At 44.1% G+C, this 19668-nt stretch overlaps 1 protein-coding gene across 2 annotated transcripts in view; it reads right to left on the bottom strand.

The window, feature by feature from the left end:
* Positions 1-19668, bottom strand: part of nfia (nuclear factor I/A) — a 127098-nt gene that overhangs the window by 79378 nt on the left and 28052 nt on the right. The window lies entirely within an intron of this gene.

Below are 19668 nucleotides of genomic sequence, written 5' to 3'. Positions count from 1 at the left end.
ATGTAAGTAGTTCGTATTCAAAAACAACTTTTAAATGAATTTAACTACCCTAACATAGACATACGTTTAGCATACAAACGTATGCAATAATCTTCGTTCAAAAGACCTGTTACATCTGCCAAGCTGCCACTGTTGGGCCCTTGAGCAAGACTCTTAACCCTCTCTGTTCCAGGGGCGCCGTATCATGACTGACCCCGCGCTCTGACCCCAGCTTCCTGACATGCTGGGGTATGCGAAGAAATTAATTTCACTGTGCATATGTATATGTGATCAATAAACACTCATTATCTTGGGTCTGAGCAGAGCTGGGAAAAAACGACTTTAAATATAACGCTTCTGTTACTTGATGTAGAATAATCTACAACATAATTGAACGCTGACCGTGCTTCTATCACTGAATGAGTTTAAAGTACTTCTAACAGATTCTGTGTGTTAGTCCTTGGTAAATTGTTGCTGTGGTCCTTGATTGTGTTGTTTGATTGTGTCACTCTTGTAAAAGAGATTTTTAATCTCAATAAGGTTAAATAAAGAAATGAACATAAAAGTATAGTGAAGTGGCATAGGGTGGCTGTTATAACAGAGTCTTCAGCTGAAACAAGTAAGGTGGACGCTTCATTTGAAGGCAACAGCAAGCCTGCCTACAGCTTAAGAGAATTACAGCAGAGTAGAAAGCAAAGGAGGAGAAGAAGAAGTGGGATATATAAACTCCAGTCCCAGTCAACAATGCAAAAAAGAAATCAATCCTAATGCCTTTTCCTCCACACAATATATCTCTGGAAAATGGAGTGAGACCAAACCAAACTGGAGATGTTCAGATATTAGAACTGGGATGTATCCTGCTCTTTTTTTAATGTATAATATGGCACTACGTACATGTGCAGTACATGTGATCCCAGCTATTAAAACTCTAAATGAAGCCGTTTCTTTCCCCCAAACAATTCTGCAACATCCTTTGGTGTTGGCAGGCAGATACAGGAGATGTATTAGAGGAAAAGATGTAGAGGAAGAGGAGCTGAGATAGAGACAAATGGCTGTTGAGGGAGAGCCCAGGTGAAACTGCCACAGGCATGAATGACTTTCTCTCTCTGTCTTTCCCAGAGCATAGTGGCATTCACCAGACTGGCCCTTCATTACATCATCATCTGTTATTTTGTTTTAGTTTGGCACTAATCTCTTCATGCTTGGTTACAAGCCAGGAGGGGAAAAGGAGTGTGCGAGAAAGCAGGGGAGAAAAAGGAGAAAAAAGACAATTGGTGTGTCAGGGCACAAGTCCTTTCCTCTAGAGAAGTCTCTCTCGCTCTCGCTCTCTCTCTCTCTCTCTCTCTCTCTCTCTGCCACCCTGGCCTCTTCCCCTGCTCTTGGATGCAGGCCAGGAAGGGAAATCCATGAAACATGAAGAATGTGAGCTGAGCAAGAGTGGCGCGACTGCACAAAACTTTTCCACTGTGTAGGGTTGGAGGCGGCGGCAGCGGCCCGGCCTCTAGAGGAAGCACTGCTAATTATTCTTCAGTGCAAACGATCTCCTCTAATTGTGCTTTGACAAAACAAGCGAGTGAGTTTGATGGATGCTTAAAAGCAGAGAGAGCGAGAGAGAGAGAGAGAGAGAAAAAAGGGAAAGGAAAACAGGATGGAGTTGAAGGGGTAGAGAGAGGGATCGGGTCTGCGGCCACTCCTCTCTCTCTCAGTGTAATCGTGGCATATCACATGATCAAGGCCATCTCTTATTGGTCAGGAACAGGAGCAATTTCGTCCGCCATGTAAGGAGGGTTGGGAGCGACAGTCTCTTCCTCCCTCCCTTTCCTACCTTTCTCTTCCTCCAATCTTAAAATGGCGGCCAGGGAAAGGGCGCCAAAATAGGAACAAACCTGGGTACGCTTTTTCTTTTTTAACCGCTACGTTTTAAAAGATTTTTTTTTTGGTCATTCTGAGAAAAAAAAGCCTGCACAGGGAGAACGGGAACGTTTTGAGTAGAAACAGATGAAGTGGGCTTGTTTTTCAGTTCAGCGCTGGCGGGTACGGACTGTTAAGGGGAAAGTTTGACAGTGGGCCAGGAAAAAACATTAACCGTGCCGTGTCCAGTGGTGGAGTTGCGATGACGGAGGGACGGTGCTTTCATTTCAGTTGGGACACGCTGCAGCCATACAGGCTTAGTTTCTCTGGTGGGGTGGAGGTAGAGGGTGACTCAACGAATGACACGACTGAGCTGTTGCAGCGCCCAGTGCACTCTCTCTCTCTCTCTCTCTCTCTCTCTCTCTCTCTCTCTCACACACACACACACACACACACACAAGCACATCTACTACATTTACAGCAACACACCAGTTTCATAGGAATAAAGACAATTTTGCTGGTTCTGTAAACCCAAGAATCTTCTTCAGTGCTGCATTTTCTCAAACACCACAAAAGCCCAACCTGCACTGACTCAGAACACACCGCTCTCCGCACGACTACAACAAATATTTGCCTCTAGGCTAAAGTTCCACAAGCATGGTGGGACAGTGAAGGCTGCCAGGCGGCACTCACGGGAGAGCAGAAACGCCTGCTGGCACACTGGCACCCTGCCTCTGTCCCAGGTAACTACGCATCATCTCCAAGGGGGTCTTAGAAGTTAGCAGACCACCCAGCATCATCAGAACACAACACATCTTCCCACTGCCTTGGGCTTGCACTTCTGCAGCTTCTGATTGATTCTTCATAAATTCTCCATCGTTTTCTGCTGACTTTTAAAACATTAATATGTATTTTAAAATGACATGATCTTGAAATAGTCCAGGCCTCTGTAATCCTCTCTTAAAGGTAGGTGCCCATGCAAATAATCTGTCCGGGGAAATTTATGGCTAAATAAATCAAAACTGTGCGACTCAGCAAATTTAAGAATAGCTTCGCTCTGGTCAACATCCAGCTCAGTGAAACTGGAAGGATGGCAAAAACAACACACTTGAGCGTTTAGGTTGGAAGGAACTGAGGAAATAATCTTCTAAGTGCATGAGAAATTGACAATCACAACCTTGTTAACGTTCCAGTTCTCCTGAAGTCCTAACACAGCCTATGTACCGAGGTGAGATTAGGATTCTAAGTGTCTGATTAACTGCTTAATTTGAGTTATATTTTCCCTTTTCTGACATGGCACAAAGAGCAGCTCAGAGCTTTACGGCAGCTGCCCACTCCCAGATCAACGGTATCAGCGATGCTTTTTTTTCTTTTTGTTTGTTTTTGTTTTGTTGTCAGAGTGCTGGTTGGACCTAAGAAGCCCAGGAGCTAATCGTATCATGTCTGCTGGCTTCCCAAGTACCAGCGAGTCATATGAAAGAGGATCACAGTGGAATGTTCTGTTCCCAGAGGCCTGGCCTGATAGAATTAACCCTGCCAGGGGCTCTTTCCACCGGGCACCCTGACCAAAGCTGCGCTGTCAGGTCAAACTGATTAGCTTTCAGAGCGGCCTGCAGACAGACGCGCGCTATTAAAAGAAACTCGGCTCGTAAATACACTATGCCTCCTTTTCCGCTCGCTGCTGCTTTCTCACCTGTGCTGTCCAAAAAGGACAAAAGAAGAAGAATAAGGAGAGGAGTCTCTTTGTTCTGGACGCTGCTGTGTGAGAGGTTACTGCACCGCACACACTTGCTGGCACCAGCACGACCGTTCTCTGCACTGTTCGAGAAAGTACAGTGTGTTGAGCAGTTCGAAATGCTGACTAGGCATTTTGGACAGGTAAGAGGAAACACAGTGAGCTCAGTCTAGTCTCAGTGCAGTCTGGCTCCAGAGGACATCAGTGTCATCTTCCTCCATGACAGATTCAGCTATCACTCACTGTAGTTGTAATAGCATCTGATCGCAGGATCTCTCTCTCTCTCTCTCGCTCTCTCTCTCTCTCTCTCCTCTCACAGACAGAATACACTTCATATGAATTAGAAAGCAGCTGCCCACCTTCACTGATGAACTTTTTAGGCAATTATTACTTTTCCTGTTGTTCCTGAGCACCAAGGTTCTTAATATACAGTGGCATCCCGTTAATGACCCGAACAATTGCTGTTTCACACATACATATTTCATTACACCAGCTGAACAAATTACACATTTGTGCTTTATAAGGAGGGTATCGTTCACTTTCATTAGCTATGCAGGCAGGTACAGGAGTCCCATCTGCAGCTGCATCTGTACAACAGGAGCTAACAATAACAGGCTGCATACAGAGCTATGCAATTTGACCAGGCCACAACACAGCTCATATACTTCCCCGTCCCCCCCTTCTCTCTCTCTCTCTCTCTCTCTCTCTATTGCTCACACACACACACACACACACACACACACACACACACACACACACTCACGCACAGACTGAGACAGAAGAAACAAGCTGATACATGGGTAAAGAACAGTAGAAGCCACAGGTACTTTCACTTGTTCCATAATCTACTTCTCTCTCACACATTTTTGGGATCGTACCCAAAAGTAATCTTACATTACATAAAACCCTTTTTAATTATTACATTACTAAATGAATTAATGTGGGTCCACAGCCATGTCAAAGTGTGAAAATGGTCCCCATCATTTTCATGTACAAATACAGGCCATGCATCACCTTTGACGGCTGGGTATAAAGAAAACAAAACAAATCACTCAGTTCTGTTTTTAAAAAGCTTTTTTTTAAAAAAAAAACGGTGGCACTAATGATCATTATAATGAAATAAAATGTAATATTGTGCATCTGTAAAAATAATCAGTGAAGGAGAAAATACAACGTTATTGTAGTGTACATTGTTTTGCATGTTCTGTATTCAGTTAGTAACAGGTACACTCCTCACATGATTATTATTTATGTTAATTAACATCTATTAAGTGCTGAGCTCAGCAATGCGTCAGTACAAATCATCTATAAACCATTAGCCCCATTCTTTTGAGTACTTCTTTGCTATTGTGACCACTTTATTTTCTACTGAGCTGACTGATATGGTAAACATCTGTGCTGTTTTATATAACAAATGTGTTTCTTGATTCATCCTTAACACCCTGAGCGTTAATACGTATGACTAACATGACGTTTAATAAATTTACTGCAAGAGCACATATCCCTAAGGCGTTAAAATATAAACTGCGATTGTGTTAATCATTGTTATGCTAGAGGTGAAGAATTTTTACAAGTCCCCACATGTGCATAACGTAGCATCACCAGGAAATAGGATGCGAATCGCTATTAATTGCGGATATTAGCTTGTTCACGTTATTCGTCGGATTGTGGACTTAAGACCTGCGACGTAAATACTTTCAACGTTTTTGCCAAACAGCTGGTCTGCCTCATAAAGCACTCACAGAGCACAGAACGCCTTGTTCCGGCACACTAATGACCTTAGCGAGGATAAGGCGGCTGATCCACCACTGTTAGGCTCATTATAGCTAGAGAGGATTTAGAGCAGCTTTTCCTGTCTGGACCCAGAATGGATAGAGAAGAAAAGATATAAAAAGAGTCTTGCTTTTACTTTAGTTCAATAAGGACATGTCACCAAAAAGTGTTGCGCTGGGTTCAGAACTGTGTTAGGGTTCATCTGTGTGTGTATGTGTGTGTGTGTGTGCGTATTGAGTTTCATGTCATGGGTTGGCAGTGAGGCTGGGTGGACTGAGGCAGCCAGCAAGGGTTTCCAGGCAGTCTGTGAGGGCCAGGCCGTGCCATAGCTGGCACTCAGGCTGCGGTGATGGGGGAAGCGTGTGGTCAAGGAAGCCGATCCCAGTGTGTCCGCAGAAGGAAAAGAGAAAGTGGGAGACCAGGGAAAACCACAGCTTGTGTTCGAAAGGTTTCCAGGGCTCTTTGTCTTCATACTGGTCTGTCTCACTCCACAAACCCACACTCCCACACACCCACACACATAAAGCACAGAGCCACTTAATTCAAACCACGGTGCAATGTGTGTTTTCTAAGATCTGTAAAGTAATTTGCAGAGTGTACTACAGTGTAAAGCCTTTTAAATAAACAAGAATATACATCAACATAATTAATGCCCAACATAAGGCTATTATGAGCGATACAATGAAGGGCACAGAGCCCAAAAAGCCCACAAACCTTCAACCAAATGGTATTTTTTCAAAGCAAATTATATCTGTTTGGATGTCTGCAAAACTATTCATCAAAAAGAGTAAAACAAAAAGTAACAAGTCAGCTACATCTGATCTGGAGAGAGAGAGAGAGAGAGAGAGAGAGAGAGAGAGAGTGGGGGGGGGGTGAAAAGGGAGGGAAGGGAGTGAGAGGGTGAGGCTGTCCTGGCTGTGCACTCCTCATTAAGATTCACATGGTGCAGTGACTCAGCCCATTTTGGTAATGGAGAGCCCTGGCCACCTAAAGATGGAAATGGCAATTTTTCAAACCCTACATTTTATATATAAATTATCTCAAGCACTTGCACAAGATGGGGAGCTGGGAACACTGCAAGGTCATTTTCAAATATTTTGGATGCCTTCAGCTAGAAGAGGAGGCTTTAATATGAGAGCTGTGGACGGTGGACGCATTAGAGCTGGTACTGAGAGCAGGCAGAGGGCACCATCTGCTTTTTGACGTGCACCAAGCATTTTTGGGCACGGACATGATTTAAGGAAAAATGTTCGTTCCTCCGCACCATTTCCGAGGTTGCTCCTAGAACATATGAACGTGTGTACAGCAAGTTTTCTATATTCTGCTACGTCATTAAATTATGCCCTCGTAATCAACATCTCAACAGCTCTGCTTCAAAAGGCCTTGCACAACACGTCCGTTTGCTATGTTCTAAGATCCCTTCGACAACAACACCCTAGGTTATGTACCAAGCTTTGGGAAGCCATGAAGACCACACTTCATTGGAGGTCTGAAGAGCCCCTGCAGCCGAAGTGCAGCTGTTTTGAAAGAGCCAGCACTTTGGCAAAGTGCAGTGGCACTGGCCAGACACTAGCTAAAGGTGTTTAAACTGCTTGGAAAGCTGCCCATGGGCCATCCTGAGAGCTCCATAGGCCCAGCCACTTAACTTCGTCCTGATGACATGCTCTGAGAGACACAGAGAGACAAACCACAAGGATCTGAAAGTAAGAGAGAACACGCCAAGTGTCTCTTACCCTCAACCCATCTGGTCACCCTTTACGAGTTGCCCACAGTCGGGCACTCTACAGGACCAACCCACTTAAAGGCAGCTGACCTGCTATTAATCACATGACCGACAGACCATATGATTGAGAGCTAATAGGAGGGGGTGCTGCAGGGCAAGAACAATTCAGTGAGTGGGAACTCTGCTTTGTACCAGCTAATCCAAGTGTGAGCAAGGTCACAACACAACCAGATGGGGTCGGGCATCACCCGAGACCGCTGACCTACCACTCCCCGTAACCTTGTCTGCACTTCAGGCCCTAGAGTGGGCATGTGGATGGCAAGAGTGTTAGGATGAGGACCCCTCCCGCTTCCTGCTACTCCACCACCCAGAGTGTGCTTAGAGTGTAGGTCCCAAAACAACTCAAGTTTAAGGGTGCTTCCAGAACTAGTCTGAATCTGAACAAAATTTGATCTTTTTTTTTTTTATACTGCATGTAATTAAACCAAAAACCAAAATAAATGGCCTGAGGAGCTAAAAACTCACTCATACAAATCCTTCACTCATTGGTCAGAAAATATGCGGAAAAGGTACAGAAAAACAAACCTTTAACAAGTACGAGCAGAAATCATAAAAATCACTTAAGAACGAAGAACATGGATCATCAGACCAAATATCCAGAACATACTGCATTACTGCAGTGCTACAGCTCTGTACTTTGGCTTGGTTAGCATCTCGGAACTCCGTATAGCAGCCAAGATATGCAAATAATTGCAATCGAACTGCACCAGAGTTCAATTGGAACTGGACAGAATCCGCATCACTTAGATAGTCTTGGTATACAACTGCTGTGTCTCACCTGTCTAAATTACCTGCACCAAAGAAGTAAACACACCAGCATTCAATTCAAACAACAAACAACAGTGCTGCAAAATGTGAAAGCACCCTAACGTGGTAGCCCGAAGATTCTCACTAACAGCGTTAATCAGACAGGATCGCTGGATTACCAGTGGATTTCCTCTATAATCACACGTGTGTTTCCACTTGATCTTTGGTTGCAGACAGCAGAAACTCAGAGCAGCAGGAGGCCAGTTTGAGGAGGCGTACAAGATGGCCATAAGCAATACTCAACCCAGAGGTTAATTAAGGTTAACAGCCAGCCATGCCATTGTCACAACTCCACCAGAGAGGCAGACAGTGCCATCAAACTGCACTGTTTATACTGCGAGGCCTTCCTTACGCCTTCCCAATGCTTAATCTAACATGAACCAAACAAAGAGGCCTCTATGTGGTTCTGGTAAACTTGAATGTTTATGGCTAAATAGAAAACAATTATATAAAACCACCACTTCAATATGAGATGTAGTCACAGTCACATTAGTTGAGATTTGTGCACTGGGAATAATCCACTGGCTCTCCACTACTGATTCTCTTGCTCTTAAATTGTTCTGACATTAAGTGTGACGCATCAAGAGTTCTAAGCACTATGCTACATGTGAGACGACTAAAGCTCCATGTTAATCTCCACCTCGCTGATTCTATTTAAGCATACCATTCTATTCCACCCAGCACGCCCCATAAAAACACTGCTCTCATCTGTAGGATTTCAGTCTCATGTGGTACATTTTAACAAGAATATTCAAGAAAAGGGACATCTCTTGAGTGGGAATTTGCAAGAGAAAATGATGTAAAAATGAATAAACACTAAACTCATTAAGTTGTTGGTTGGTGAAAGGTAGCGATGTCTACTCTAACTAGGTGACTGAATAATTGCTCCACTGCATAAAGCATTGATCTAACCACTCTTGCTCTAGTGGAAATATGGACTGCCCCTTCATCTTCAAGGTTCAAAATCAGAACAGACAAATTGAACCATGTCTTTCAGAGCACAAGCATAGAAAAACTCACAGTTTAATTCTGGACTCCAGTCAATCTGGACTTATAGGCTAAAGCATGCAGTGGCTTGAAATATTTGTATAAGCTCCCTGCTAACAGTGCTTCCTCGTGACACATTAAATATTGTGGTTCCATTTCTGAAGACACTTTCAAGCTATTGGGATCTTTGAAGAGGCTCTGAATTCCAAACAGATTCCTTTGGAAGCTCTCTTTTCAAGGCCAGGTACAAGATGTGACTATTCCAACCTCCATTCACAGTCCTTGACCTCATGAGAGTGAATGTGTATGTCCACAAGATGTTACTGATTGTTCTATTGGAGATATATTGTGGCAGGGGACATTCTTCAAACATTTCCATGCTTTGGCCTGCTCCTCCTCCTCATTCTCCTCCAATCCTCCACATGTTTTAATGCCATGCATGCCGCTTTAATATCTATCTTAAGAGTTGACAATCTTTGGGGGCAATTAAAACAATCGATACAGGTCTGAGAGGAGCCTCTTATCCACAGTAATAGCTCTCACTGAATAATAAATAACCCCACTGGCCAAAAGCAGGGAGTCAAGGCGGGGAGACCTCCCATTAAGGATCACAGGCTTTAGCTGGATCTTCCTCTATGGAGAAGCTCAAGGCAGCCCAGTGCTGAAGTACATATAAACAAGGTTGCTTAAAAACATCTCACATTTCATGGTTTTAGCTGATGCAGGAGCCACGTTATCTTCTTGGATATTCTTAAAATCCTTCCCACCCTCTCATCACCCCAAAGTCAAGTTCCTCCTTGCATCTTTTCTTGACAGCCATCTCTTTCTTCCATACCTGTTAGCGTGTAGAAACCAGACCCAAAATTAAATTCCAGTATGTCTGTAAAATGTGCAGGATCTCAGACTTCAGTCAGAGGTTACAGCAGTCTTAAGATCCCACTGCAGTGGAAACAAGGTTAATGAGAGACTATTGATGGATTCTTCCACAGTCTATGCACTGCAAGTCCATGGCTTTGTGAATGGAGCATCTCTTCTCTGAGAAGCATCTCTTTTCAACCCAAGAACAGCAGAGAACACAACACTGTGTGCCTTCAAAACTTAATGAGCATTTCCTTACACACTGAAGGAAGTGTTTATGTAGAACCATCTGGGAATGCATATTGATCGCTTAAACAAATAAACCAAAGAAAGGTCCAGTGTTAAATACATACCATTTCAGACAAAGAAGTGATTAGATTAAAAAAAAAAAAAAAAGCTACACTATATGGCCAAACGTTTGTGAACACCTGACCATCAGGTGGGTCTTCCCCAAACCTTTGCCACCAATTTGAAAGCACAGAATTGTATAGGATGTCTTGGTACGGTTTTACAGTTTCCCTTCTATGGAACTAAGAGGCTCAAACCTGTTCCAGCATGCCAACAGCGCTGTGCACAAAGCAAGCTCCATGAAGACATGGTTTGCCAAGGTTAGAGTGGAAGAGCGTAACAGACTTGCACAGAGCCCTGACCTCAACCCAACTGAACACCTTTGTGATGAATTGGAACACTGATCATGCCCCAGGCCTCTCCACTCATCATCAGTGCCAAACTTCACAAATGCTCTTGTGGCTGAATGGGCAACAGTTATTACAACAGCAAAGGGGGTCTAAATCGGAAATGAGATGTTCAAAAAGCACATACGAGTTTGATGGTCAGGTGTCCACAAACTTTTGGCCATATAGAGTACACCGGTCCCATATCGAGAATAGGGATTGAATCAGATTTGATACATTTCCCAGTGCATTCCATTGACAAATTTTATGGAGTTAACACATGTAATGTTGAGTGACACAACATGCCTACAGTCTACAGTAGCACAGTCTGTCAGCACTGTTCCAGTATCAGGTATTGACCAATGCTTAGAACTTGAGCATAGTGCATCCTTAAAAGTATTATCTCCTCATTTTCAGGATAGACATAATCTAGGTAATAAAATACAGGTATTTCTTCCATAAGACAACAAGACCAATTTCTCAAAGGGTGTAAAACTCCATGTTAGGAAATGCTTCACATTGCATGGATAAAACCGAAGGACCAGACTAGGCTATTTGTTTTTGAGTGATAGGATACCTGAGCTCAGCCAACACAGCCTGTCATGAGAGACAGTGTGTAGTCTGGGTCTCATCACGACAACTCCTCACAGTCAGGACCTTCGGCCTCTGTCTCCCTTCCCCCCTTAGCTGTTTAAACCCACTGCCAGCACCCAACATGGCTAGTGTCCCAGTCTGACTGTCCGCTTTTACACAGTTTGAAGAGTGCAGCCAACTACAACTCTGCACTGTGGGCTACGGTCCTTTCCAAGACTCAGATTGCTGTTTATCTACAAGCCAAGTTGAACCTGTGAGAGTGTTTCTTGCAGCAGCACCCCCCTCTCCCCCCCCCCCCCCCCCCCCCGCCCCCAAACACACATGTTCTGATCTCTTAAATGAAAAATATAAGAGCTACAGGCCAAACAGTTCAATATCTCTGTGGGTCGCTTAAGGCTATGAGGGCTGGAAAAAGACTGTCCTGACCTGCTGCTAGATGAAATAGCAGCTTCTGTGGCAGCTATGTCATAAACTCAAGTCCCCCAGCTTGCTCTAAACTGAGCATGGTGTCAGAGAGGGCCACCTGTTCCTTTGACATACAGTCTTTCCGCCTCATTCTGTCACTGCCATGCTGACCTAGATTGCTTCACGGTGGGAAGGCTTAACCTCACCACTGACCCTGGCGACTTGTGTGTTAAAGCCTGAATGAAGCCCTTTTACCACCAGGCATCAGCGCACACACATACACACACATGTATACATGCATGCACATTTGGTTTCATATTTGTCCCACTGGCTTCATAAATTACAAACAAACGTGTTAGCTGAAGCTGAAAGGAGAGCCAAGGTGAGGGCAGGAAGAAGGTTGCTGTCATACTCAATGGCATTCTGAACTCTTGATATACAGGAAGGCCTGTCCGTGCTACGGGGCTATTCTTAACACATCCGTGTCTGCCCAAATGCATTCCGCATGTCAGTCAATCAACATGTAGCAGTAAATAACAAAAGCAAATGCTTATAATCATGTTGCAGAAACAAAGATTCAGGGAAAGCTTCACCTTTCGCAGCCCTCGACTTGATCCCATAAATATTTATGGTTCACAGTAAATTACTAGTGTGGTAAGAGCATGGCTGATCAGATGTGCAGGTGTTCCAAATCATAAGCTTAAATTAGAACAGCATTAAAACAATCAAAGCTGCTAGTAGCGGCTATGGAACAAAAGACAAAAACAAGCCTGCAGCCTCAACATTAAACAAGGTTAAATAAAAATAAAAAAAATATCATAAAAACACAAAGTCACCATGTGTTTTAATCCTGAACAAAATGCACTTTTGGCTAAATTTAAAACACTGTGAAAAAAAAAAAATTGAAAGCGTATCTCTCGGCTTCTGTGATTTTGACTTCTTTATATCTCCTCTCCCTGCTTCCTTGTGGCCCAGAGCAGCGAATACAGTGCAGAGACCTCCCTGAGAGGGTCCCATCGTGGGCTGGGAGCAATACAGAGGGAGGGAGAGAAGACGAGAAGAAGGGCTTTTTCTTCTGGGTGGTTTGACTGTGATGTGCTTCCTGTGTGGCTGTCAGCCTGTGGCGTATCCTTCATCTTTCCCCAGCTCTGCCCTCTCACCCCGACAACTACAGCTGCCCTTCCTGAACACAACACCCCCACAAAACCGTGTGTTCCTCCCGTCTGCTCCTCTATGACCCCTGGTCCCTGTGGGCTCACAGCAGCTTTTAGTTCTCTCTCTCTCCTCTCTCTCTCCCTCTCCCTATCTCGTTCCCTTTCTCTTTTTTCCCTGAGAGAGAATCATCCTGGCCCACAGGCTTACAGAATGGGGAATGTACTGTGCTCTACTGTAAATCCACCGCAGCTGCCATATTCACACAAGTTGTGTGCGTCATTTTCACTGTGGACCAGATTAAAGCAGGATCGAGAAGAGACAAGCTTCCGTATCTTGCTGCCAGATAAAGGAGCAGCTTCGGCGTAATTGGAGAGTTTAGAGCGATTAGCCTCTAAGTATCATTACACATAAGGGGCTACAGAGTGGAAGGGTTCATTCTAGGACAGCCGACCCACTGACCAAGCAGGGAAGTAGGCCATGCTCAGAAAGAGCTGCCCAGAGCAGGGGGTTAGACAGGGTCAGCGTGTGGTATACCAGCCACAGGAGGAGGGTTTAGTCGAAGCACAGGAGTATAGGCAGAGTTTAACACGGTGCTCTCATTAGAGAGTGCAGTATTTCTTGGGCTTTGTTAGGACTGACGTCGTTGAGGCGTCTGGGGCCCATCTGAATGGGTGCAGTAATTACAGGCCGGCATGTCTTGCCGTGGATGTAGAGAATGGAGAGCAAAAGTGGCCGCGGTGAGGCTTTTTGCGCGGCACTTGTGCCGGCGACTCTGCCGCGATTGTGCTGCTGGGAAACAGGCACAAAAGAACAGGAGGAGTCCACTTAATCCTGGCAGGGAGCAGTCAGTCAGAGCGGCGGAGGCCCTCATGCTTTTCATTTATCTATTTTACCATTTCATTAATACCTCGCTCTGCACGGCAACTTTGATTTCTTTGTCTCATTAATCCTGGCGACAAAATAGGCGTGCAGGACCATCAGCTTTTGTTGAAATAGGAGCCGTATAAAGTGCTCCCCCACAGTATACTATGGAACAGTTAAACAAGTGAAATTCAATAAGTGATGATCTTCCAAAATAATTTTTGTAATAACCCAACAAAAAAAAAAAGTGGCATTCTTTCAGTCTGTGCAGAAAAAGGCCCTGCAGGCCTCCTGACTGCTGGAAGCTTAAAGTTGTTATCCTAGCAACTGGAGATAAAACGGTCTCCCGGAGTCCGTGGGAGACTAGCTGTGTGAAAGAGCAGATCCCTTAAGCATTTCCTGGTGCAGAGGTCCTTAGCTCCTGACGTTATGGCCCAGGGCTCAGTGCGCATGAAGCCTCCTTATTGCAGTGATCGAGGCGGCAAACACAACCGCAGTGGTGCAGAGAGGTCAGGGGCATGCCTCGAAGGCTACCACTCACATTTATTTTTTTTTCCCCTTCTCATCCTCCCTTACTTTTTTGCACATTTTTACATTACTGTACTCCCTGATCCTACGAGAGGTCCTTAAATTGCTGTGCTATCTCTGTTCTGCAGGGTAGTATTTAAAAAAAAACCGAGAGAGTGAGAGTGAGGGGTACATGCAAAGATTTTAAGGAAGATTCTAAGCAGAGGAAAAAATACATTTTCTGGTCTTGTGCACTTTTTGAGCTGGATGAGTGGGCTGGGTGGCTTGAAAGATTCATGAGTTGTAATGCAAGCTTAACCTGGCCCCCTCTCCCTCTCTATCCCTGTCTCTCTCCACCACTGAGGCAGAGTACTGAGACACACACAGATAGAGAGAGAGAGAGAGAGAGAGAGAGAGAGAGAGAGGCTGGGCTCTTTGTGCTTGCTTGTTTTTAATTACACATTCCATAGCTTTACTGCCCAAGTGCCACAGAGCTCGTAGATCGGCTACGACTCACCCGCTCGTTCACACAGACTGGCACACAGACACACACTATGGCAAAAGATGAGCACTTTTTGCAGGATGCTTACAGGAGAAGAGATCAAGAGACCCTGCAACACTGGCCACCAGCTCTGACTAAGATGAAGCCCAACAGACTTGGATTTATATGAGCATCCAATCAGACTGCTATGAGCCATGTCCCAGCACCGGGCCTTGATTTAGCGCGTGACAGTGTGACGGCGGCTGTCTCTGACTGTTTGTCTGCTGGTGCTGCAGGAGGCTCTGGATTCCACAGGCTTCTAAATAATGGAGGTCAGGCAGGACGCAAGCCCCCCGACTGTATCGTTTATGAAACACAGCAGGCTGAGATGCAGGGATGCTATGCATTTAAAGGCAATAAGCAAGGGATCGTAATTCATGAGGTGCTGACACAGAGTTTTCACAATTTTGTTGCCATACAGTGAAGTGACGACCAAGTTCAAAAGCAAGGAGAGGTAGAGAGAGATAAGAATCGGGGTTATATATTATGGCAAATCTGAGCTAGTAATTCTTACATCTGCAATATCAGGAGTGGGCGATGTAGCAACTATCATATCTTGATGCCTGAAGAAATTTTCAGTGTATATGCGTTTCATGATATTCTGGAAACTGTGGTTTCAATATGTTTCTGTTGTTATTAATGTATACAAAAAGTTACAGCATATAGATTACTCATGTAAATGTACTCATTTTCATATTGTCCATCACTACTGGGTGAGTGAGTAGTGAGTCGTGTACAGTAAGACGGAAAGAGAAGCAAAAAGAAAGGAACACTAACACTAGACTAATCAACAGTGCATTCACATTTAAACTCAATTAATCAGCCTCACCCTTCCACTCTCTCACCATCTCCCTCTGTTCAGTTACTAAATAACAATAAATAAACACATTAACACATTTATAGAGTCGGAGCTTCAGCTTTGCCTCATATATTTCACAGATAGAGAGCAGATCATGATGTCTAATCACAAAGCCCCACAGCCGCTGATTCAGAAGGCTACAGCCGAAACCCTAATAATCAGCTTCTCCTGAAATCAAAGACCTATATGGGAAGAAGAGAAGGAAGGAAGAGAGAGACAAGGAGTCACAAGAAGAGAGCTGCACTGCCAGCTGGAGGAAGCCTCTAGAGCTTTGTTGTAACTGTTTTTCATTTCAGTTACCTGTTTTCAATTGTTTACTCCAGCTCCTTGTCATTTGTTTGAACGGATTTTGTGATTACGGCAAATAATAAAAAAAGGGAACGGAAGAAAGAGTGGCCTTCTGTGAAAAGCTGAGCACCTCATCCCACAATATGTGCACAGCATCTGGTGATGTTTAATGTCACCCTGCAGATGCTGGCAGTCACTCGCTGCTCATCTCTCTCTCTCTCTCTCTCTCTCTGATGAAGGTCTGGGCAGCACGCTCTACCCCGCGCCTCCCTGGGCACGGCAAGCAGAGGGCACTAGAGCAGAATGCGTCCTAATTAAGGAGCCCAGATGAGTAGCTACCATGCCTCGGCTCCGAAAACTCTTAAATATTTATCAGCTTACCGGGTGGATGTGCAACACCACCACCCCACCCCCAAACATCCACCAGCCTACCATCTTCACCAATCAACACACTGATTCTTACGCTAATAATAATACAGCACATAATCTTCATCAGGCTTTGCCAGGCCCTACCCATGGTGTGAGGGAAAGGTGTCGTAGTCTTCCAGAAGGTGCAGCGTTCTTTTTGCTCGGGGCAAGTCCAGAGAGGTCTCGTCTCCAGCGCCGGGGTTAAGGAACAGACCGGATGCCCACTAATCACAGCGGTGATCGGAGCAGGACTCAGGAGGACAGACGGCATTTAATATTGGCCAGCCAGCTGTTACAGTGCTAGGCACAGCTTTCTTTCTCGCTCTCTTGCTCTCTCTCCCTCTCTCTCTCTCTCTCTCTCTATCTCTCGCTCTCTCTCTACACGTCCGGAACCCCTACGTGTTTCCAGCAGGACACAGAAACACAAGAGAAGTGATGACAGAAAGTCACCTCGGAATGTCACAGGTTGAATAAGTTCCCAAGGTGCAATGTCAATAACAATCACAGGAAGTGTGTTCATTTTGTTTAGCTTCTTATCGTTTTTATTTTACGTTTTTTAATCTTGCGTTCCAAATGTAAATAAACTCCTATTCGTAATGTAAAAGACGGAAATATGCAGAGAGGCAGTGATGCATGATCACCGCACTATTAGTTTTCTAAATGTGGTCATGATTTTTGCATTTCTTAATTAAGTGAAATCAACTAGTTAAAAAAAAAAAAACAGCTAAAAACTTCAGTTATTTTTAACTAGAAATTTCCAAATGATTACTAAATAAATGTAGGATGAGCTAGTCAGCCTGTCAAGTGCATCCATACAGACTGGTAATAATATAATACACTGTTGAGCAAGCACGAGATTTGGAAACAAGCTTTCACACCTCCAAAAAATATGCGAGCCCAACTGGGGGGGCTCATGTATTGAACATGCCAAATTTAAAAAACGATAACCTGGGAACATAATCTGCATATTCTATAACCCAGGAACTAAATCTGCATGTTCTGGTCACCTGAGCTAGTCATGTCTCCAACCACTAGTACACAATATCATTCTGTGGTTCACTGCTGTGGCCACTACAGATTACTCTTATCCTGTACATTACATTTCCCCATCCCCCACACACAGAACCCAATTCTTTAAAAGTGCTTTCGGAGTTACAGACAGGAAATATGTTGACTGGCCGGGAGACTTGGTGGAGTTGACTCTGATATCCCTCGTTATCCATGGTAGTTATTTTTCCTGCTAACAGATCTCTTCCTGAACTCTTGTGGCAGCAGTGAAGCATGTTCCTGCTCTCTTTGATAGAGTGAGTGCAGACCTGGCCATGAGCAGAGAGCGAGGAGCAGCCATGTATTCAGAGATCAGGAGCTGCGATACGGTGGACACGTATACACATAAACTACGGATGGAGAGATAGACAAGAGAGATTGAGAGACACTCTGTGTTGCAGGATGTTCTGCCCTGTTTTATAAATTCAGAGAGAGAAAATGAGCTGGAAATCTTCCTGTCCGTGTTATACTGATTATATATATTTATATATACAGTGGGGCAGTGGTAGCTTAATACTTAAGATGTTGCACCACTGATTGGAAGATTGTGAGTTCAAATCCCAGCACTGCCAAGCTGTCACTGTTGGGCCCTTGAGTGAGGCCCTTAACCCTCAACTGCTCAGATGTATAAATGAGATAAATGTAAGTCGCTCTGGATAAGGGCGTCTGCCAAATGCCATAAAAAAAATATGCAATCAACAATATGTCATAAAATTCAAAACCCAACGCTATTAATGTGGAAACCTTAAACTCTTGGCATTCACTCAGTTTCAGAGTTTGCATGTTTTCCCAGGTCATGAGTTACCTCTGGGATCTCCAGTTTCCTCCCACCTCACGAATACATGCTAGCAGCTTGACTGGCTTCACTAAGTTGCCCCTAGGTGTCAATATGTGTGTGCACAGTGTCCTGTGATGGACTGGCGTCCCATCCAGGGTGTATTCCTGCCTCATGCCCAGTGTGTCCAGGGTAGGCTCTGGATTTACTGTGACTCTGACCAGGATAAAGTGCTTACTGAACATAAATGAATGAAAACAAATTAAACTCGTGTATATTAGCTAGAGTTTTCCATACAATATTGTGATAAAAAGTTAGCAACTATCATGTTATAAAAGTGTGCAGGTGGTACATGTCTAGCGCCTGTCCTGTGCTAATGGGTTAATCAGGTCTGAAGGCTCGGCTCTTACTGTGAATGAGTGCGGGCAGGGAGAGATGGAAAGAGTGCTCAGAGAGAGGCAGTGCAAATCAACAAATGAGTGCAGAATGGAGAGTGTGAACCGTGCATGTCTGTGTGTGTATGCATCTAAAGTTTCACAGCCTAACAAAGAGTCTTCAGAATAGCAAAGACTGTCGCTCTCTCTATATCTCTCACTCTCTCCAGCCATGTTTACAGAGGAACCTTTCACTGGTCTAATGAGTACACATGAAGAGACACCAAGACAGGAGTGATGAAACCTCACAAATAGGCCTCACTTTTCCATGTGTCTATGTGTATTTCACATATACATTGACACACACGTACACACACACACACACACACACTCTCCACTGGGGATTCATCGGTGCTGTAACCATTAGCAAAAGACTGTACAGAGACTGCACTTATGTGACCGCAAGGCAATACAATCATTACTGAGCTATAAAACGGTTATAAATAAAGCAGCAGTGTCCTGTAATTAAAGTAAAGCTATGCATATTGCGTTTTTTAAAATAGCCTCATCTGTATGGACAGACTGCTGTTCTGACCTGGAGCTTGGTCACTAACATTAGAGTAGAAATATAACACACTCATTTGCTCTGGTGGTGCAGAAGTAACCCACCCCTTCACAGTGTGAAGATTTTCCTTACACCTCAACTAATCTCAGTCTCAGAGGTCAGTCTGATATGCAACCAATGCTATTAAAAACTCCACACATTCCTTTTGCTGCCACTTTGAACCTGTAATCAGACTTATTCCACAGTGTGGATGAATAATCAAATCTGATTGGTCAGAAGGCGTTGATTTATTTCCTATAATGGAACAGCTCACAATAATGCCAGCTCAAACGCAAATCACAGGATTATATTAATGCACACATTCAAATACATTATAATTTCTATACTAACATCTTGTTCAATTGTATAGAGGGAGGTCCACATAATCTGAGGCTAAGGTTTAAAAACCGTGTTGTCATTTAACTAAATGTATAATCGTTGATGTGGTGAAGCTTTCCATAAGGAGACGCTTATTTAACATTTAAGAAAGGAGTCTCCAGTAACAGTCCGTATGTTTTCAGGCATGGTATACAGGAAAGACGATTTCGTGACTAGATGTTTTTCTCTGTAATAATAGACAAGCTGAGGTTTCCATTAACTAAGAGAAAGAAATAAAGAGGTCGGTGACAGAAAAACGGTTCATAATACATACTCTCAGAGCACTTTATAAAATAACACCTGTACACCTACTCATTCATGCAATTATCTAATCAGCCAATTGTGTGGCAGCAGTGCAACACATAATATCATGCAGATACGGGCCAGAAGCTTCAGGTGATGTTCACATCAACTATCAGAATGGG

The sequence above is a fragment of the Ictalurus furcatus genome, chromosome 10 (genome assembly GCF_023375685.1).
Source record: "Ictalurus furcatus strain D&B chromosome 10, Billie_1.0, whole genome shotgun sequence".
Classification (NCBI taxonomy): domain Eukaryota; kingdom Metazoa; phylum Chordata; class Actinopteri; order Siluriformes; family Ictaluridae; genus Ictalurus; species Ictalurus furcatus.
This window is presented reverse-complemented; position numbering and strand designations above follow the sequence as displayed.